Source organism: Oculina patagonica, chromosome 5 (genome assembly GCF_052425735.1).
Source record: "Oculina patagonica isolate OP01 chromosome 5, crgOcupat, whole genome shotgun sequence".
Classification (NCBI taxonomy): Eukaryota; Metazoa; Cnidaria; class Anthozoa; order Scleractinia; family Oculinidae; genus Oculina; species Oculina patagonica.
In genome coordinates, this window is record NC_135762.1 from 16,973,832 (window position 1) to 16,997,093 (window position 23,262).

Genomic DNA, 23,262 nt, shown 5'->3' on the forward strand with positions numbered 1-23,262 from the left:
CAACGTATACCTGAAGTGCTCTGATAACAATCGGGCAACTACTGTCAGCCAGTGCTTTCTGGAAGCAACGGAGAAATTTGGATGGCCTTTGCGTGTTAGATCCGACAAAGGAGGAGAAAATGTACATGTTGCATTTCTAATGTTCCTTGTCAAGGGATTAAACAGAGGCAGTCATATTGCTGGTTGCTCGACACACAATCAGCGAATTGAAAGACTATGGAGGGACGTATTCAGATGTGTCTGCGCCTTGTACTATTCATTGTTTTACATGTTAGAAGACTCTGGTTTCCTTTCTCCAACAGATGATGTAGATCTCTTGCCTACACTACGTATTCCTTCCAAGAATCAACAGAGCACTTCAAGAATACTCAGAAGCTTATAACCACCACCCTCTTCGCACAGAGTACAACTGGTCGCCGTACCAACTATGGTACCATTCTAGTATTGCTGCCCAGAATGACGACCCTATAGACCTCAATGATTATGGCCTCGATCCGCAGGGTCCACCACCAAATGGATTTGATGTTGACTTTGTTGAAGTTCCAGCTATTGAAATGTCACTGAGCCCCATTCAAATGTCATTCATCACAAATACTGTTGATCCATTACAGTGCAGTGACTCTTATGGGGTAGACCTTTATATTTATCTTCGTGAGCTTGTTCAGCAGTTAAGGGAAGATGTCTAGCACATTTGTAGGACTGGTTTGTGAGACCATCAGTGGCGGATCTAGGGGAGGGGCCCGGCCCCCACCTTAATTTTTTGGCCAAGTAGAGGCCCAAAGGGCAGAGAAAAATTATTTTCCAGAGCGGGCCCCCTCCCTCTGGTTCGCTACTGCATCTTCACTTTGTTACATTCAAAAGAATGAGTGGTAAAACTCCCGGGGGAGGGAGGGGATGCTCATTGTCTCTCTACAAATAAAAATTATATTTCTAATTTTTTTGGCATCTTTTAGGGGTTAAGAAAAGCTTGAGCCACACCCAGATTGGTCTCATTTAGGGGTTCTTTTCAAAATTTCTAACAAGCATCCCCGTCGCTTTTATATAGGAGTCCCCGCTGGGGGGGGGGGGACTACATAATTTTACTGTCGTTGAAATTCTTGGAATTGAAGCCTTCAGGCAAAAAATTGTTTGGCACACAAAAAACAAGTTCATATGCCAAGAAAAAGGCCACTTTGTGCGAAATGAATAAAAAGCACAATCACATACTTAGGTAGTTCTACCACTGACCTGTTAATTTGTCATCATTCAATCGACTTAGATTACTAACAAAATTATTTTCAAAGGTGCAAGCCATTCACTGTATTTATGAATTGTTGATCAAAATAATTACCGGTACATGTTGTATTACCTTTTGTTTACAGTATTATTTTTCCACAGGTTTTAATGAGGGTGGATTTTAAAGCATCTTTCATAATTTATTTCAATAATAGATCAGCAAGCAGATCTTGTTTCCTCTAGGTGAAGAAGTCATAGACATGCATTTTGTTTTTCTTCAGAATAATTTTTTAAGTTTTGCAGTTTTTAACTGTAGGCAGTTGCTCTTTTCAGAACCACAAGGCAAGTTCCAATGTTATGATTAGGCAAACCAGAAGAAATGAGGGATAGAAAGCAGAAGAGCACAGACGTAGATTACCTTGCAGATGCCCATAACACTCCTTACTGTCAGGCCCTTTGCTGGTCCCAGTCAAATGGTAAAAAAGGTTGTTGGACCACAAAATGCAACAGCCTTCCAAAACAAAGCAGCTTATATGTACAGAATAGTCAACTGGCCTTGCTTTTGTTGTGGATGTCCCATTTGTGTAAGTTGCTTTATTTTGAATGACTGCATTCTTTTGTGGCCCAGCATGACCGATTTTTTTTCCATGTGATTGGGCTATTCACAAAAATAATTATAAATCAAGAGGGGGGAATTTGTGTTATACATTAATAAAACTCTGCATTATCCTTTGAATCTGACTTTTTTTATTAAAAACTGAACAACAACTGTTAACAGCAAAAGGGCAGTACAAAAAACTGTCTTCTCTTAACCGAAAGGTGGTGCACCAATGACAGTTATGCTTTGATAACAAGTTGAGACTAACAAGTCCACTTTTGTTCCAATCTAGTAGTTCCAATCAAGTTCCTCAGTAATAACAATAATAATAATCATATTATGATATTAACCTATTTCAGCAAAAACATGAGGTTTCAAAGTAGTTCTTGCACTCCTGGAATATAACTATAAACAACACACTAAAAATGGTGACAGGAATGGTTAAAAAAAATTTCAGTCCAGCTGGACCTTTTTTCGACTTTTTTTTGCTTGTTTACAAGCAAAAAAGTAGGAGAATAGCGTTTAGTGGACTCAAATCTGAACCGGAAGGGATCGCATTCTTGTTAACTCTCAAGGGAATACTTTCCGCTGTGGGTGATCAAAGCGCGTGACTTTTAAGTGTCACTCTATAGTTGTGCTTCAGCACTTCCGTTCTTGTAGAAAAACCGTGACTTGTCAAATTTACAAACATTATATAAGAATCAAAAACGTGAGTAGCCCAAAACTTACGTCACATAACCAATGAAGAATGTAAGCGGTTCAGCGCTCGAAGGCAGTGAAGTTTAAAACGATTAAGAACGCAATTTTTACTAGTACAAGTCTTTAGGCGCTAATATTAATTTAACCCAAAACGATTAACAACGCAAATTTGTACTCGTACAAGTCTTTCACACACTAAAACGTTGCTAATAGTTAACCAAAGGGAACTCATTTCGTGACAATTGATTATTTCTGCTGAGTTGCACAATTTATAATTGCAACATCATCTAGCGAAGCGCACTATTACTAAAAATAGATTTCGCCACATGATACCCCCCCCCCCCCCCGCGTGAGTCGGACAACAATTTTAGTTTGGGCAAAGGCTTTGTATGGAGGGGACGCATTCTTGACAAGAAAAAAGGGGCGAGAAAGGCACAATGTGAGGCCGAGATTCTCGAAAGGCTCGAAAAATGATAGATTCCAAACATTTTTGCTTTAGTAAGTGAAAACAGATTGAAGGTATCCAAAAAATGGCCCAAAATTGAATTTATTAGTCGAAGATCCGGCAATAACACCTTGATTCCCACTGCAAAATTATGAATTATTCAGGCTGCCGAGAAATTTAAGCGGCGGATAGCGAATTACTATCGAATTATATAATTGCGAAGGATAGCACTTGTATGTTTGCTTCATTTAGGCACCGGAAAGATCGTCGGTTGCAAGAAATTCAGAATTCTTCCCTAATTTGACGGCACTGATCGCCGGTCATCCGATCTGTTTCGACACATGATAGATAGAGGGAAAAAATATTATGCTATTCAAACGCCTTTCTAATGGAATTGACGGCGGGTTTGATTTTAATAAAGCTGTTATTTATCCCCATTACTATTACAGACTGTAGCTACAGCTGCCGAGCTCGATCAGTGTATATTAAAAAGTATTTGCCGCGACAATTGTGTAACGAAATTGACCTCTTAAAAATATTCGGGTCAGGGAAGGGGACCGATCGGATGAGCGTTTCTTTGTGTACTTTGTGGTGGCATAAATCTGAGGTTAGCTCTGTTGTGTTGAAAAATGTGCCACTAAGAACAGTGTAAACGTTTTGCATTTCTCATAAAAATAAATGTTTTCTTTCAGCAAATCCCGGCAGCAAATCGGGCCTTTATAATCCATTCAATAACTGAGAGTAAAACATTTTACACATTTATTGAATAATCGCTCTGTTTGACAAAGCTTTTGTTTCAAACCATGGTTTGAGCTTTCTACGTTGCACAGGTAAGGCTTTCTCTCGAAATCCGAGCCAATCTGGCCATGGTTTTGTGAAACAATCGCTAAATATGCCTCCAAAGTGCCCGCCAACCATACATTGCTCTTACAGAGAGCGGTTTGTTTGTTTGAACTTTGACTCACACCGGGGGTCAAATTCTGTGACGTCATTAGTGCGCTTCGCTAATTGTAGCCTGCGTTGCAGACGAACAAAACCCCGGTTATATGCGTCGCATATAACCGGGGTTTTGTTCGTCTGCAACGCAGGCTACGCTAATTGCAACATCATTAAATGTGTTAAGTGATATTTATAAGTGTTTTCGATCCCTTTCAGCCAGCTGCTCAGGTTGAAGCGCATTTGCAGTGAAGCCGACGACTTCAATGAAAGAAGCAAGGAGATGGTCAGTTATTTCTTGGATCGCAAGTATCCGCCACATGTTGTCAACCAGGCCTTGAATAAAGTCGCATCCATCTCTCGGGACGATTTGCTACAAGAGACACCAACACAAAGAGCATCTCAGCAACCAACAATCCCGCTTGTGCTTACATACCACCCCTCAAATGCACAAGTCAAAAACATCATGACAAAGAATCTGGGCTTGTTGAAAGACGACCCTCAAACAGGTGAAATATTCCAGCCTGTCCGAATTCTGTGTGCATATCGCCGCGACTCGAACTTACGCGATGCCTTGGTTCGGAGCACATTAGGAGATGAAAGAACTGTTGCCGACCGCGCGGATTTTGGAACATCCCCTTGTGCGAGACCCCGTTGTAAGACATGCGATAACACCAACGCGAATCCTGTTATCAACACACCTGGTGGATCAATCCATGTTCGCCAAAGATACACCTGCACCACAACACATGCGGTATATATGATACAATGCCGCGCGTGCGCCAAGTGTTACATCGGGGAAACTGGCCGACGCCTGGCTGATAGATTCAGAGAGCATTTACGATCTATCGCTATACAAAGCGATGCTCCAGTGGCTGAACATTTTAATCTGCCAGGACATACCACAAACGACATGCTTGTGTCAGTGCTCCGTGCCGGACTTACTGACACCATGGAAAGGAAGCGTTTTGAGGCAAAGCTGATTTTCCGGCACCAGACCCTGCGACCTCGTGGACTGAATGTGGACTTAAGCTTTATTTGATCTTCTCTAATGTTCACTCTAACAAGCGCGCGCGCTTGTGGCGTACTTTTTGATTTGTAAATTTTCAAATACTTTGATCACGCGCACGTGCTGATTTCCGTTAGATGGCATTTCACATTTTCCACTGAAGAAGGGGCAGTAGCCCCGAAACGTATGGAAACATTATTCTACCATCAAGCGCATTTTTCATTTTAATTATCGTTTTCAATTCAAGTGTTTTTGTAGCCTGTTGTGAAATTACTTCCGGTGGAAGCAGTAAACGTTAAACGTTTCTTCTGTTCAGAAGTAAATGCATCGATCGCCATTAGAAAAATAACAGCAACTGTTTTGCTGGAAATGTAGTCGTTAGAAATGGCATGTGTAGGTAAAGAATAACGCGAGGAGAAGCGGCTTTTGGTAATATCCAAACGAAAATTTACTTCTCAATGTGGGGTTAAGATTGCGTGACGAGACAAAAGGTAACTCTGTCGTGCGTAACCTAACCTGCGATCAGGCGTTATTTTTCTGCATTAATTAAGCCGAGTAGAAATCTTTCTAACTCGAAAGGAAACAACTATTTCGATTAAACATGTTAAAGGCAAACGTCAAAGTTTACCTTTTTTAACCAAGCCAAAGTATATGAGTCGCAAAGCACCCAGTCGTCGCGACTGACAAATACAGCATTTACTCCGCGAAAATAAAAAATGCTTAAACTGAAAGACGTTTGAATTTTTCCATATGTTCGAACAACAATGCCCAGGATAAACCTTCTACTCATACTAACCTCATGCAAAAAAAGTCGATATCTCGAAGAGATCTTTGATTTAACTTTTCTTTTTTGTAACAATGTAAACAGCAAGTAACCAACATTCATAGAAATTGACTTCTGGAAAATAGAAGATATCAATTCTCTTAACATTAGAGAAAACATTCCAACCCTAGATACAATTAAAGGAATCATCTTGTACTACTGCTGACAAGGCACCTTTTAAGTGCTTGTACTCCAAAGAAGCCATATTTTGAGGAAAGATAACCTCACACAAGCAGGTAGATGCATAAATGCTCTCGTTATCAGGACTAACTTCCACAAACAACACCACTTGGAGGCCGCTCCTCTCCACCAGTAGAAAACTTCAAGAGTTTCTTGAGCTCTGTGCATAAAAAAATGTTAAAGTTAGCATGAAACACAATGACACAGCAGTGTCTGCAGAGAAAAACAGGGGTCACTTGAACACTTCTTTGTTCAACTTAGCAATTTGTGCCCCTCTAGTGTGGGTGGGGACAGGGGGATCTGAACCTCCCACCCCCATACCTTTTACTACTGCTTCCCGCCCCTTTTTCTTGTGGTTACCTCCTCTTTGCCCCATATCTATTGCAAAATATTATGAAACTTACTGCCACCAGCTCTGTTGGAGGCTGACAGAGATTGCACCAGGGCACGTGCCTCTGATAGGACATTAGCAACAGGACCAGGCGAATCATTCTGACTAGATAGTAACTGCTGTTGCTGTTGCTGTGGGTACCCAAATGCAGCATTTACAGCTGCCCTTGCTGCTGATGCTATAGAAAAGAACCAAATACACTAAATAAACACAGTCCATAGTTTTGATCCTAGGTATTTTATACTGCACTTGCCATATTATTACTGTAAGGAATCCAGGTAATGCAAATTTGTTGTTTCTTAGAGTACCATTCCCTCCCCCCCCCCCAATAATTATAATGTATATCTTAGTGGCTACTAATTTCAGTGATTTTTCTAAACATGAGCAATTTTCCAAAAGTGAAAAAAATAGTTATACCGTTTAAACAAGTCTTTAACCAAAAAAACTCCAGTCAGTTTTTGGGAAAACTCCAGTCAGTTCAAAACTATGCTTGTAGGATCGTAGCTGGCTTAAGAAAGTACGATCACATTTCAGGGACCCTGAAATCCCTTCAATGGCTTAGTGTAAAAGATAAATTGCTTTTTAACGACCTAGTAATGGTAAGGAAATGTTTAAATAATGCCACTCCAAGCTATCTTCGTTTTCAGCGACGTTCAATAACTCACACACGTAACACCAGGCAGAAAAACGATCTTGAGCTGCCGAAGTGTAGACTAAAGACAGGGCAGAGATCTTTTGCCTACCGTGGAGCGAAGCTCTTTAATAACTTGCCTAAGAACATTAGAGAGACAAATGACCTGAACCTTTTTAAAAAGAGAATTTTTAAACATATTTTAAATTTGTAAATGCCCCTTTAACTGTAATGTATATAATTTTAATTGCGAATTTTTTATTTCAACTATACCCCTTTTTTTCTGATTTTTTTTTTCTTTTTTCTTCTTTATTGTAAATATTTTTATCTTTTATCTTTTTAATTTCTGTATGGCGGAAGAGCCCCCAAGGGGGAGCTATGCAATAAAGTATGTATGTATGTATGTATGTAATGAGCAGATACAGTAGTTAAGATGAAAATAAATGTTCAGAAAAGTCTAACAAACTCGACTGAAATTAAACGAGCATTTGGGTTGTCAAAAAGAATAAAGTTTCCGGCTTCCATTTTTCAAATGAATTTCTAAAGACGACTTTGTTTAATTTTCTTTTCATATGGTATAGGGTGGGGACTTTTGGCGAGAAACAAACATGCAGAGAAAGCTACGGCAATACTGCACTCAATATTCATCAGTTAAATCGTTTATCTAATATCTTAGGATTACGATTTATAAATAACGCAGAAATTAAATTTTATTAGAGTTGTTTGACATGGAAATCGCTGAAATTCTCATACAAAGTCTGTATTTTGCGACACTGGGTTTGCCGCATTTTCAAAATGGTGGATTTTACTGCGAAAAGCTTTTTCATTTGTACATGTGATTGAACTTTCGTTTGCAATCCTGAACTGCCTATCCAGTCGGCTATAGCTATTCTGTAACTCCTGCAGGTTACAACAAGCCATAAAATAACAGTAAACTACATTGCACAAGATCGACTTACCATTGCCAGCATTGCTATCCCTGCAAAGATTTCTGATTATTTGCCGTTTCCCCAAAGTTGTCACTCCTAGCTCGACCAGCTGAGCATCTGAGATAGTTGACACTATTTCAGGAGTAACATCCTGAGCTTCAAAATTTACTATCACGCTATTTTCAACACCAACTGATTCAAGAATTCTTCTCATCAAGCTACGTGGAGCCAACGACGCCATCTTCGATCTTCCACAATCTCTCAATAGTTCTTTCGGACGATTTGATTGGTTATAAACACTCCACAATCGATAATAGCGCGAGCGATTGGTGTCAACAACAGTCCGAACCTTCACGATTAGCGATTGCTGTGGTGAAACTAGCGATTCATGTCTACACTCCATTAATTGACGCTTTACACACACGATTAATGTTTAGGGCTATCAATTGATACCAACACTAGCCATTCCTGTAGTAACACTAGCGATTTATGTTTACTCTAAAAAGTTGATTTAACAACACTAGCGATCAAAGTTTAGCACTAACGATTGAAGTTTAACACTAACGATTTGTATGTTTAACCCCAGATGATCGATTTGTAGTGCTTTCGATTAGTGTCTAACAGTGGCGATTGGTGTAACAACACTAGCGATCAATGTTTAGCACTAACGATTGAAGTTTAACACGAACGATTTGTATTTTTGGCACAAATGGCTCCCCATATCAATTCCTGTTACATACTTACTGTATCTCTTTCTTTCCTTACAAATTACACGAAATGGAACAAACCATCTTTGTTTTGCTGTTGTTTGACATCTTCCAGCTCTGCAATAACATAAATAGATGAAATAACATCAGAATCTTTCACACACTTTCCAACTCCTTAACACACCCTCAAATCAGTTATTGTAATCATTATCTCTAAAACCAACTATCAATAATTTTACAATTGTCAAAGATTTAAGATAAGCTGCAAATAATACAACAGTTGTATATTGTATTTAAATTTAAAAATTTCAATGAGACTTACCCGTAAGGCGAGGTTTAATTGGAATTCTGAGTCATTTGTCAGGAGCTAGTCCCGTAAGATGCACAGGAACCTGGGCGTTTAGTCTATAAATCCTGTGAGTGGACACATTCGCACTAATATAGGGAGGGCTGATGATATATGCCCAATATTGAGTATTTATAGGGTGGGAAAGCTAGAGGAAAGCTAGAGGTCATAAGCCCTAGTACCTGGGCCACATCCCTAATTCTTGGGGAGGCAGAAGGTAGCAAATTCTCACAGGCTCTTTTCAATTTAAGAGCTCTTTCTGGAGTCAGTGACACCTGCATCAAGATAAAATTAAAAAGAGGGATGAAAGGGTGAAATTAGACTGAATAACAGTAAAGTGGGGCCTAAAATGACAATGTGTCAACACTTTTGTCACTTATTATAGATTGGTTCATATTCGCTTACCTGAGTGGTGCTAAGTTGCATAGTAATGACACTGGCCATTTCCGGTCTGCTGTTTGGCCAGTTGGTTTCTTCCAGTGAGGTTGAAATGGAGCTGACTTCTTAAACGACTGGTTGCCCAAGGGCATTTTGCCTAAGAAGGCTTCCAGTGTTGATCACTAGTCACAGTATGGGATTTAATGTAGGGTCGCTTATGAGGGAAGTTGGACAGGCTAGCTGTGCTGCATATCTTGTTAGAGGCGTAAATGTGATAAAGCTGAACTTGCAGTTCACCAAACAACAGGGTGGCTTTGAGCACGTGTGAAGCACACAACATGGCATAATCTTTGTGCAGATTAGCTCAAATAACATTACGTCTACGTTGTGAAAATTCAAAGCTTATGTGCCCAAGAAGTGTAAATGTGTCAGAATTCATTTGTATCATACTATGGAGATCATGTTTGCCATTCTCGGCATGAGCCTTTAATTAATGCAGGAATATTACCAACTTTGATAAGTGTGGCTTGGAAGCTTGGTAACCTAAGTTCCTTTCCCCTTGTTTGTCGATCGAGGCTTCCCTAAATTTCAGGGTTTACTTTCGGAGTGATAAGCCAATCACAATTTATTGACTGCAGGTATTTCTCCGATTTTTCAGTGAATGTTTCAATGAATAGTTACTGATGTGCACAGTTTTCTGCATTTCATCCTTTTTGTTACAGTTATGTAGAGATTGCTCAAAACACACACCACTTATTCCATATTCAGTTGGTAACTTAAAATAGTTATTTCTGCTTAGAATAGTTTCTACTTAAAATAGTTATTTTCTACTTAGCTTAACCTTTGTTGTATTATGAAAGTAAGTAATAATTGGCACTTTCTTCATATGAGGTATCACTATGAATGTTTATTAAATAATGGATGTTATTTTGACTCAATACTGAGTGGGCAGTCTTTTAACTGAGTTAACTGGTCAAATTCTATACAGAATTGTTGGTCACCCAAGCCATCGGTCAGCTGCTGGAGTTGGGTTTAAGTCGGGAATAGGTAGGCCTTCTGAAGAGAGGCGAATCAAATCCCCCAATGCTGTCACACTGAGTGTTGCCCTAGTGCTGTATTTTTTTTCCTGTTCTACTGGTCTGCAGAAATGGGGTGGACCAGAACTACCTCAACAAGACTCAAAACATCTTAAATCATTTTGTATGGAACTTTTGTGAGCAATGTTTCCCAAAGGCTGCCATAATCTAGCTTGCTGAACTGCTCATTGACTTGACTCTTCAGGAACCTACTTAAATGGTTCCAGTGTTGCAGCCTGCTCTCTGAAAAATGGGCTGGAACCACTGGGTCAAGTGCTTGATACTTACTTTGTCTGACAAATATGCTAAATCACTAATCCAGAACTCGGCGTTGAAGACCTGTCCACTTGATCCCATGCCCTCCCGCTTGGTCAGCAAATGTGACGCTCTACTTCTGGTCATCACTTCAATTGTAAATAAATCATTAAAAGCTGGTCACTTTCCTGAGAGTTGGAAGGAAGCGCTAGTTTGTCCATTACTCAAGAAGCCTGGTCTCGATATTACATTTAAGAACTTCCAAGATTCTAAACAGGAGATTGCGGAGCTATATTTGCACTACCGACCGTAATGTGCGAGATGTTTACTTTGGCAAGCTGCTGTTTTGTGCCAATCAGAAAAAACTCAGTCTTATCCTCATTCAGTAGTAGTTTATTATCATGCATCCAACTCCTGATGACCTGAATACAACGCTCGATGGCAGCAATAGCATCTGAGTGACCCGTTTCATCTGCAGGACTAAAGGAGATGTAAAGTTGGGTGTCATCTGCGTAGCAATGGACAGATGGAAGAAAATCTTGAATGACATCTAGTAGCGGGCTCGTATAGATGGTAAACGAGCGGCCCAAGACAGGAGCCTTGAGGAACCCCGCAGTTCAAATAGAAACTCTCAGACTGACACCCACGAACCAATATCCGCTGACAGCGTCCTGATAGATACGATCGGAACCACTCAAATGCCCTGCCTCCAAGTCTCCGCTTTTTGAGTGCCTTCAGCAAGATATCGTGATCAACTGTGTCAAAAGCAGCGCTAAGATCTAACAGCACGAGTAGAGTTACATGCTGCTTATTCATGTTTGAATAAGCAGCTTTTGATAATTGCGCAATATAAGTAAATTATTTATTATTATTATTATTATTATTGATTTCATCTTTAGCATAATCTAACAGGTTGCTTGGGCATGGTGACCAGCAATAAGCACCAAACACCAGCATCACTTGTTTGGGGCTGCAATAAAAAGGCATCGGTTGCTTGGTGACTGAATGGAGTGTTGAATAAAGGAGTCTTTCTGAGTCCCTTTTTCAAGCAACAAAGGCATGCCCCTTAGCATTTGTGAACAATTTTTTTACAGCCTCATCAACTAATAGTTTGTGGGCCTTGCTGTATCCATCTATTAAAAATTCCAAATAGTGCAAACCATACTGTTTGACTGATGTTAGGAAAATATTCAGTGAGCCATTACCACCCATTGATGCTGAGGATTTATGTGGATGCCCTTTTACCACTGTTGAAATTATTGGGTTCCTTCTCCACCTCTCTTTACAAGTTTAGATATTACTGTTCCAACTATAGACTTGCCTGTGACTGTTGACAAGGCTGTCACCATCCCAAATGATGAAGAAAACCCCCTCTTCCTCAACACTCCACTGAAATGAAGGGAACACATTCTGGTGTGCCTCTTTATGTTTGAACTTTCCAGATGACAGGCAGCAATCGGTTGCATATGCTGCTGCTGTTCTGACATTCCTGGCACATAATACTTATTTGCTTTGTCTTGAGGGAATGGAAAAAAAATCTAACATTTGCCAATTACAGGTATTTTTCAGCTTGCTTCTGTTTCGAAGTACTATTTGTGTAGTTAGAAGCACAACAATGATTGGAATGATGTCTGGAATATTGTTGCATCTGTAGTTGTGTTTATCTTTAAAGGTCAAATGAACAGAAATTTCGATTTTTTTAATTTTTTGCCCACGTGTTTATTAAGAACCAAATAAACATATCCCGAAGTTTCAAAGTAATCGGACATTGCATCGCAGAGATATTGCAAGTTGAAAAATGCTTTTTCTAGTCCTTCATAATCGTAGAGCGCTCGGAAAAATTGTCGGAAATAAAAACTTGTGACGTCATAATTGGTGTTTTTGAAGACGACCGCAGACCGATTCCGCAGACCGCACGGTTAGAATTTAAATAAATGTGTTTAGTGAATTTCAAGCAGTTATTTCGTTCTGTTTGGCCGTTTTTCAATTGATTGATTGTTGAGCGTTCAGAGACGCACATCAAAAATAGCTTTAAGTTTTGGTTGCTGTCGTTTTGCGTAAACATGTGAGACATAGGTAGAATGCACGCTGGTATAAAAACAAATCAGGAATCTCTATTGTTCTTTCATTAGCATTTTACGTTAATGAGCAGAATTATTTGCACGTGCTTTAACTATGCACGTGCGTTTTGAATCTTGGTACACTTCAAAGCCGTCCTCTGCCAAACAACAACATGAAATGACGAAATTCTGCGTATTTTGGACATTATCAGCCACGACGGCTAATATTCGGTTTTTCTATTTGGGGTAAAACGCTCTCTTTAAATATTCAGCGGGAGCTAGCTTTTTTAAGCAATAAATAAGCAGAATACGTCCGGAAAGTTGCGAGATTCTCAAGTAAAATATAAATTCATTTTCTACCAGACGTTGTCGTTGACGTTGCCGTCAGTGCGGTCTGTGGAATCGGTCTGCGGTCGTCTTCAAAAACACCAATTATGACGTCAAAAACTCGTTCCATTCCTTCCATTTTAGTGCGCAGTCATTCAAAAACGTTTTCGTGAAGCCTTCGGAAATCTTCGTATTTTTTGCTGTAATTCACGCTTTATGGCTCGGAAAGCAAAAATGTTTCTTAATTTTTCTCAATAATGGATAGTTTTAGCATTTGGTTGATTAAAATGGCATTTTGAAATTTCTGTTCATTTGACCTTTAAAATGAGCTTGTCATTTGGGATTGCGTGCTTCCCACTTTGTCCTTAACTTACCAGTGGATATCCATATTTGCCTTGTTTTTGTCCTTAGGACAACCATGAAACATTTGAGTATTATAAACCCAGCTTATGTGCAACCCCCCCCCCCCCAAACAATGCACTTAAAGGGCTTTATTTCTGTGCAAAAGAAATGTACATTTTGGAACACTTTTGGTCACACAGACAAAAGGGGTATTTACATTGGGTTGGTCAGTTTACCCAGAACTTCATGCACAGTGCCATCTTTTTCCATATGGCAGATTTCCAGGGCACTCTGCTTCCATCAGTACTTTGAGCATATGATGTGGACGTCTAAGGCCTCCCAGTGTGCCACAAGTGTATGCAAGTCAATAGGTGACACCTCTTGGACTGATTATCCTGCTGTCCACGTGTTAAACATTGTTAAGAAAATAAGTAGTGCAGGACGTTTGGTTCAAAGCAGAGAAAACAAAACCAAACAAACTTAAGGGTCTCTCCTTCTCAGGTGGAAAAGTTCTTAATCTTGTTTATCGCCCTCTCCACAAGAATCTTTAAACCAGCAAATTGTTGCATGCATAACACATATTCTGCAGACATTTGCAGTTTTTGCAAAGGAGAGGTAGAATGTTCAGTTTTACATCAGGTTGCAAAATGTTGTGTATTTGGAACCCTTATACACCATAACACTGTAACCATTCTTCAAATTTTGTGATAAAAACCCACATCCACATCTAGTACAATTTCCCAATCTGAAATGCTATCAGTGTAAAGCTGACTAATTAGTTAGTTAATTACACCATTTGGGGCAATACCCACCGGTCCTTTCAGCGTTAATGATTCTTATAGGAACTGAATGATTCTGAGTTAAACAGCAAACTGCTGGGAATTTCATTGCCAGTGTATGGTAACCTTTGAAGTCAGAATTGTTTTTTTAAAAAATAGCAGGCATAGTTGCCATGACAACTGCCATTGATGGCTAAATGCTTATCTAGTCAAATTGCAAATTCTTGTGATTAATCCATGGCATAAAACTCCACAATAGACTACACCACGCCATGAATGTATTGTAAGTCTTGTCCGCTTTGCTACCGTTTTTTTTAAGTTTACTGTTCTTAGTTTTATTCTCTCTTAATTGTAATTTGTGTAAATGAAGTGTCACGTAACCTTTGTGTGAGCAATTAAAAAAAAATGTTGGCTAAATATTTTTACAATACAATACAATACAATACAATGTTTAATTTTGTCATTACACTTAGCTTAGTCTCGATGCGTCCCACAAATGACTAGCAAAATCTGCAGGAATGCACCAGTTAGTTTACAGGTAAGCCACAATGAAAATAACATAAAATAAACAAGTAAATAAATAAAATTCTTCAAGCTTAAAATATATGTAACGAATAAATGAAAAAACCTAGTAAGTATATAAATTACAAGTAAATAAATAAAATGAGCGGAAAGGTTTACAAATGTTGAGATTTCTTGATTTAAATTTGTTTAAAAAAAGTAAGCTAAATGTTATAAAATATATACAATTATTTACAAATGACTACTAATATTTACAACATACAGTGCCTTTCTAAAGGTTTTATAGCAAAGAGAAGATCTGAGGGAGTCTGAAAGGTTGTTCCATAAATTTAAGGGGAAGTATCGCCAAGATTTGAGCCCATGCTTGGTAGTATCCTCTAAAGGATACTAACCACTTGAGAGAATGCTACTGACCCTCCTTGAAATGCCTTCAACAGATGGGACAGGACTGGCAGGACATCTTTCAAAATAAAAAGCACTCCAAGGAACTTCCCCTCCTTTAGCTTGTTAAACAGGCCATGAGCTGTAGCACAGCCATCCTCATCCAAAGCTTTAAGTGTATGAAGGACAGCCTCATATTATTGATACAGGGCAGCTACAGACTTGTCAAAACTCAACCACCTTGTGGAACAAGCCTTCTTCATCCGTTTTACCAGTAGCTGTTTACTCTTCTTCTGTTGCTTCAGTCTTGTCATCTCTTCATGCCTTAAGCTATTGCACAGTTTGGAAGTAATAGCTGTGTACTACTTTGTTTGTACCAAAGAACTGACCTATTAGGTCTTCGCATTCTTTAGCACTCAAAAGAAATTTAAATGAATGAGAGGGTTGTGAGGTCATTGATGTAGCTTGAGTGGATGAGCTTGCTGTGGAACTACAGGGCATCTGATAAGGGGTGGAAACTGGTACATCATCAGCCACACCTGTTTGGCTTTCTTCCAACTGGGTGGTAGAAGAATCTGCAGTCGTCTGCAATTGTTTTTCATTACCTAAGACCAGATTAATGTACATTTTCATTTAAATTTTGGGTGTAATGGTGTCTTTGGTGTTTGGCAAAGGTGAAATCAGGCTCGGTGAAGCAGTTTGCCCCTGCTTTGACCACATGCTTTAGGGTTACACCATACAACCTATTTTGTCATGAAAGACAGTTTTTCATAAACAGATCCCAGTCTGACTTCGGTTCCATGTTCTGGCATCCTTTAATTTATCAATAAAGTACTTGATTCTCGTCTGGCATTTTTCTTTTGTCTCCTTTGTTCTGAAATTCATCTCCATCTCTACAACAAATATCTCTTGCCAGACCTTCCTTGAATTTCGTTATCACAAACTGCTATGACTTCTTTACCAGGTTGTTTCTCCTGCTCACTCTACAATAAATAAGTGTACAGATTGTTGTAAGATAATTGTTTAGATTACAAACTGTTTTAAGTAATGCACATTTAAATTAAGAAAGTACACAACTCGATAGTCACTCAATGAAGCTCAACTGGAATTCTAAAAGGGCAGGGGATCAAATGAAAAATCCTTCACCATGCAATGCAACATGGATATTTTCTGGAGCAAAACAATAAACAAAATAAGTTTTGAAAGACCAACTTAAATTTAAGGTTCATTCAAAAACAGATCACGATCCATTTCTAAGTTGTGTTATTTCTCCTTTGTGTCATACGCTTCAATCTTAATCTCATTCCCCCACCCTACAAAGGGAAAACATTAAATTCGTTCACGACCCTCATCCCACTATCTCTTGCTCGCTGTCCAAAAGTACTTATTTCTATCCACTCCTTTCTTCCCTCTCATAGTCCCGTTAACTGGGCAGCTCTTGTGGTAATAAAGGATTTATGACTTCCCACATCAAATAAGACCCATACCCAGGAACTCTTATTTCCAGAAATAATTGCCTGGGCTGATTGCAATGTAACCCACATGAAGGGCGGGACTGGTGTGGCTGGCTTGATTGACGTTTTGTGAGACATCACTATCACCATTGTGGGTGCCTGGTACGAAGTGTGACCCTAATAACAAATGGAAATGTGATGACCTGGTTTCTTACAATTGTTACATAAACTTTCAGACGTACAATAACGGAATAATACCCCTTACTAACACAAATAAAGCATCTACCGTACTTATGTAACAAATCCATTCATCCCTCTACAGATTTAACATTCTCACAATTCTCATGGGCATGTTTGCCCTTACAATAAGCACTAAAATTGTTCGTCTTGGCTAACAGGGCGCTGACTGATGAGGGTCCGCCCCTAAATCTTCCTTGATCTCCGTTGCGATTGTTACTCCTTTTAGTCTTCTCGTTTCTGAAACTGTTCTTCTCTCAGTTCAAGTTCACATAACAATTCCAGAGCATGCCATTCCCTGACAATTTGATACCTCAATTAGTTCTTGTTTGTTGAATAAAATTTACATTGTGAATGAGCCAAAATCTTTGTTGAACAGTTCTGACAGGAAATAAATACTGCAGGTGTACTGCGCTTTAAAGAACTTTCCCGAAGAGAGTGGTTTTTGATTTGATTCGTTTATTACTTTTTGTTCAAAGTGACTATTGAGCGTGTTAAATGCAGACATGGCTTTTTTGAGAAAAACGAAAGTATCATGTTACGTTCGTTTTCAAAAAAACAAAGGAATCATGTTACAAAAGTGAAAAAACAACAGTATCATATTACAGTGTTTGGCAAAAAGCCAAAAGCATACTGTAACAAACAAAAGTATCACGTTACGGTTGCTTAAAAGCTAGCAACAAAAAAACCACTTTAAACAGAATAAGAACGTGCCATTTTGTGACATTTTGATAATTAAATTAATTCTAACTTGAGGGGCCGTAAAGGGGTTTCTCGTGAAACGTGATTGTACGTTTTTATTTTCCATGATCCGTGATTATAAAATAATATTGTCCGTGAACTGTGAATGACATACTTGTTGTGACACGTGAAAGCAAAAAATAAGGTTGTGTCATCATAATATTTGACTAGAATTCAGCACTTTCTCCGTAAAAACCAACCTGCTGTGCAAGGAAGATTACTTTTGGACACAATTTGCGTGATGGCTAAATATTTAAAAACAGGTAGTCAGTCATTTTTGCAAAATCGTCCTTGCAAGACTAAAAACACTTCGATATGGAGGCTTAAATGCACAAGACTTCCTCGTCTATGTTATTTTCCGTGAAACGTGATTTTCCATTTTTAATAGTCGTGAACTGTGCGCATGACCCCCCCTTACCGCCCCTCTAACTTGCTTTTAAATTAAATGATGAAAATTTACGTATTGAATAAAACAGTTCTGATGTATCAAAGTGCACGTAAAAAATATTTTGTTTGCAAGCAAATTTTGTGCAAAAAAGTGACCCCGTGGGCCGCCATACACAAATAGCTCAAGCCATGACAAACCATCCCAACAGGACAATCACCCAGTCTCACCCCAAGCCACCCCATAAATTGAAAAAATAACTCTTGCACGCTTAGCGTACCTATGTTTTAAGCAGGTTTTAGAACTGACATAAGCATACAAACATAAGCACCTAAGATCAAAACATCATTGTGTTCTTAGTCAGCAGACGTATAAAGTCACAATCCTTTGAGATTCATAATCCTTTGAGAGTCATAATCTTTTGAAAGACACAATCCATGGAAAGTAACAGTCCTTTAAAAGTGAACACAGTTTTATACAAAGTCCGGGTTTCTAGGTAGCTTGATTCAATGTCCAGAACGTGTTCTTGTCAGTGGTGGTGTTGAAACAGCTGGTTTGCCTGCAATTATTTCCTCTTTGGCCTTCTTTGAGGTCTCTTTCTCACTATCATTGACAGGTGGTAATTTTCCTACAGTACATGGAGTGTCTGCCAGAGGTTGCTCTGAAGGTGTTGGCAGAACAAGCGGTGTTTAATTCTCGTCTGACCAGTTTACTGTACATGTTATAGGGATCTCATCCTCGGAGACCCAGGAGCAGTTAGTTGGGGCGACGGGCAGCTTATCGGGACAACGGGATTTTCGGGCGATAGTTTACAACATAGAGCGTAACAGCCCCTGGGCACTTTGTCTTACCGAACCAGTTCCAGAAGCGTTTGAACTCTTTCCTCCTGATTGGCCACAAAAATATTTTTGTGGCCAATCAGCGACGAGGACCGGCCAGGAGACTCTGATGTCTTCTTACACGAAGTTGTTTTCCTCATAGACTCGTCGTCGTTGTTAAGCCCGTCCATCTCAGATAAAAAAGCAAAACAAAAACAAAACAACGAGGCCTGGGAATATGTTAAATGTAGCATAGCGCAAGGAAACCAAAAGTTTTTAAAGCTATACGCGAGCACCTCTTGTTTATAAGTTTTGTTTTTGTTATTTAAATATCCAACAAATTAAACAAAAACCCTTTGTTTTAACTGTCAAGCTGGCAACAAAATAACAATAGGCGACGACAGCGATATCTTTGCTAACGCGTGGCCCGTGCAGTGAAGTACCCAGACCGTGGCAAGTTCCAGAAGTCGGGCAACGACCGAGAAAAATAATAAGAATTGTTGTTTACTCGAATAACTATTAAAAAGCGCGCAACTAACAGTGTAGAACTGGTGGCAGTCGTCTAAGGCTTATTTTTTCTGAGACTCTCCATGTAATAGCATCCGATTGATGGGCAGAACATCCACGACGAGTCTATGAGGAAAACAACTTCGTGTAAGAAGACATCAGAGTCTCCTGGCCAGTCCTCGTCGCTGATTGGCCACAAAAATATTTTTGTGGCCAATCAGGAGGAAAGAGTTCAAACGCTTCTGGAACTGGTTCGGTAAGACAAAGTGCCCAGGGGCTGTTACACTCTATGTTGTAAACTTTCGCCCGAAAATCCCATTGTCCCGATAAGCTGCCCGTCGCCCCCACTAACTGCCCCTGGGTCTCCGAGGATGTAGGGATCTGTGCAACGGTAGCATAACACGGCTTGATGTCATGCTTTTTTTGTCTGATCATTCTGTTGGTCTTGTCATTGATGATCCAGTATGAATCTGGCGAGATATCTTTTGACTCAATATACCCAGGTTTCCATTCATCAGAATCATCATCAGTGTACAAGATGGGTTGATTCAGCAGGTAGATGTAATTGTCCTGCTTTATAGGCTTCAGTTTATTCAGATGTGCTGAGCGCTTTTTACTAAGTTGAGACTTTTGCTGATCACTCAGCAGAGCTGGAGTCATAGCCATGCTGAGACGGGTGTTGAGTCGCTTACTGTAGAATAGCTCGGCAGGTGATGGCAAAGTGTCACTCACTGAAGTATCAAGGTATGTTGTCAGGGCTTTCGTGATATCAATGTCGCTTGTACTCTTCTTCAGAATCTGTTTGACAGTAGCGATTGCTTGTTCTGCGCGACCATTACTTTGATGATGGTATGGGCTGGATGTTACATGCCCAATGTTGAGCTGATCTCAAAAACGTGGAAAGTCGTCAGATTTAAAGCATGGCCCATTGTCGGAAATAATTTTCTCCGCCAGGCCAAACTTCCTGAAGACATTGTTCAGCACTTCAGTGGCAGCTTTAGATGTCTCATCCACTCATATGACCAGTGCATGCTGGCCTTGGAAATGCACCAAATCCATTCCAACGATTTCCATTTGGACGAGTGGCTGACAGCTGCCATTCTGGAGGTCTGGGCTTCTGGTCTCAGAACTTGACATAGCACGTGAAGCATATGCGACTGGTTGGTTCTGTTGCAACAAACAAGCTCCTAAGCCACTTTTACTGGCATCAACTTGTGTCATAGAGTCGTAGAACCGGAGCACTACTCAATGCCAGTAAAGGATAAACTCTGCGTTCACTCGAAGGTTTATTAAAACATGCGGCCAGCTCAGGCGAGCACATGGAACAGACAAAGCTTAGGCGCATGCGCGCCAACAGAAACCGCTGTGTATAATAAATGACATAGTGGCGTGGTTGCCTCTTGACTGTCTTTCTGTGGCCTATTGGCCAAGCACAGAAGTAAACTGAAAAAAACTAACACACGCACAACGGGTGCAGTCTCTTGTCCCTAAGACTTGTCCTTCTAAATAAAACAAGCATAACTAACATAACGCACAACGGGTGCAGTCTCTTATCCCTTATACTTGTCCTTCTAAATAAAACGAGCATAACTAACATAACGCACAACGGGTGCAGTCTCTTGTCCCTAAGACTTGTCCTTCTAAATAAAACAAGACGGCTAAAGCTTAATGCTTAAAACCGGGCGGTTGATGTTTAACTACTTTATTAGACAAGTACAGCAAAAACTTTTAAAATACCATTTAATTTCTATTGAGTAACACGCAAGTCTGTGGATTGCTTGTCCATGCTTGGACAAATTCGTGCTTAGGCTTTCAAATTTTTATTTTTCTTCCGAATACTGAATAACGTAGGTATTGAAAACGTTTTGTGTGCAATCTTGAATAAATGAACTCAAACCAGTTAAATGGCAGTACAAATGATCTCCGACCGAAACAAACAAACAATTTCGTTAAAAACTAAGACTTGTTTTTACATGTAAACATTTTTAAAAAGGTACCACACCAAAAAAATGGGAATAAGAACAAGATAAGAAAGCTTTTCAGCTTTCAAACATGCAAGCTCTTTACGTCAATTTTGGGAAGCAGTCACGCAAACGCAAGTTCTTGATTGCGTGATTCATTGCAGGTCATTTCTCCATCGCCGTTCGGTTCCGACTGAAACTCAAAACCCTTGAATGAAAAACAAAAAATATATATTTTATATTCCTCGCTAAAAAGAGCGGAGTAACCAGAAAATTACAGTATTGGCTCCTGCTCGAATAAAACGAGTAACATAAATAATAAAAAAAAACGAATAAAACGAGTCAAATATCAAGAATAACAGAAAAATTTCTAAACAAAATTACAAAAGAAAATAAAAAGACTAAAAAAGGGCATGCATTAGACCACATGTATTAGATAACAGATGCTGTTAAAAATCTCAACTAAATGTGAAAAAAAAAGATTCAAGATGAGGCGAAGAAACATTTGAATTGCATTAAAAATTGTGAATCCTTAAAGCCGTGAAAATACTGATGCCGTGATAAAATGTAATTAATTATACGCGCCGAAGGGCAAGTTTTCATTTTTGCCCTCTATTATTTCACACGATGGCTTTACCGATTTACATTCCATTCTAGTTTGAAGAAATTATTATATTATTACTTTGCATTTCCATTTTGTTTTATGAGTTCTTGAAAAGTTTGCAAGTAAAGTTTTTACATCAAGAACAAAATAAGGTTCTTTTGTTGTGTAAACATTCCATTCGTCTGTGACACACGACTTTGTCGGCCCAACTGTACACGGATGGAAATAGACAAAATGGGCACAATTCTTGCTAAATGAAAAGCATCTTCAAAGTAGAGTCTGGAGCCATTTTTAAATGCAGGAGCTTGCTGCAAAAACATTGCGTGACTGATGTAAAAGAAGCTTCGACCTCAGCGACCTGTCGAAACAATCACCGGTTTCGGACTCCAGCACTCGCTTGAGTCGAACGCTTGAATAAAAACACAAAAATATATCTTTCACGTTTAACAGAAATCGGGGTATTAGATAAAATTTTAATTGCTCCTGCTGAGTAAATATCAAAAGTGCGGGATCTAAGCCAAGAAAGCGGCCGAGTGAACTACTACGACAAATAACGCAAATATGTAAACATCAACATGGTGCCTCAATCTATAAATAGATGCCGTGTTCGTTTCAAAAGCCTAAAAAGGCAACTATTAAATACAAACGTGAAAAAATAAAAAAGAAACATGAAAACGTTTTAGATGAATTTTAATTCAAGATGGGGTCAAGAAACATTTTAAAAGGCAAAAAGATTTAGAAAATTTCAAAAACGTGAAATTTTGCATGCCGTGGTAGAATTTAATTACATGTATTAAATTACCCGCGCCAATATTTCATTTTCATTTTGCAGACCATTTGTTTTACTTGCTGGCTTTGCGGATCCCTTCACAAATACCATTATAGTTCGTAGAAATACTATACATTACCATTTTGTTGACTGAAGTCTTGGGAAGTGTGTAAGTAAAGCTTTTACATCAAGAACAAAAATAAGATTATTTCGCTGTGCAAACATTCAATCGTCTCTGATACGCGACTTTGCCGGCTCAACTGTACACAGATGAAAATGGACACAATTTTTTCTATTAAATGAAGAGCATCTTCAAAGTAATCCGGCTCAAAAATTATCTGGCTACCAGCCCTTTTTTTAAAAGCAGTTATGCGTGAAGCTTGCTGCAAAATCATTGCGTGACTGACGTAGCAGTTTTCAAAAAAAAAATAAATAATAATAATTGCTTGGACGTGTCAAAAAAATCACCGGTTTCGCAAACCAGTACTCAAACACTTGAATAACACAAAAATATATATTTCACGCTTAAGAGAATTGAGGGTATTAGATAAAATTTAAAATAGGAGAGTGATTTAATAGCTTCTGCCGAGTAAACATCAAGGGTGCGTGATTTGAATCCTGGCCAAGAAAGTGGCCGAGCGGGTCTGGAACGATTTACCGACAAGACTACTACTACAACGACGAAAAAATTCCGGGCGATTTATGAAGCGGGCCGGCCCAGTCTCCCCGCCCGGTTAATAAGCATAACTAACATAAC

At 39.2% G+C, this 23,262-nt stretch overlaps 1 protein-coding gene and 1 long non-coding RNA gene across 11 annotated transcripts in view; both read right to left on the reverse strand.

Moving 5' to 3' along the window:
* The window catches only part of LOC144653017 (uncharacterized), a 73,726-nt gene that overhangs the window by 22,756 nt on the left and 27,708 nt on the right, over positions 1-23,262 (reverse strand). The gene's annotated exons all lie outside the window — the stretch shown is intronic.
* On the reverse strand, positions 1,950-8,011 carry LOC144653039 (uncharacterized). The gene is made up of 3 exons (XR_013570655.1): positions 7,887-8,011; positions 5,744-6,065; positions 1,950-2,291 (listed from the first exon to the last, which is right to left on the reverse strand). It is a non-coding gene; the product is annotated as an uncharacterized LOC144653039 (long non-coding RNA).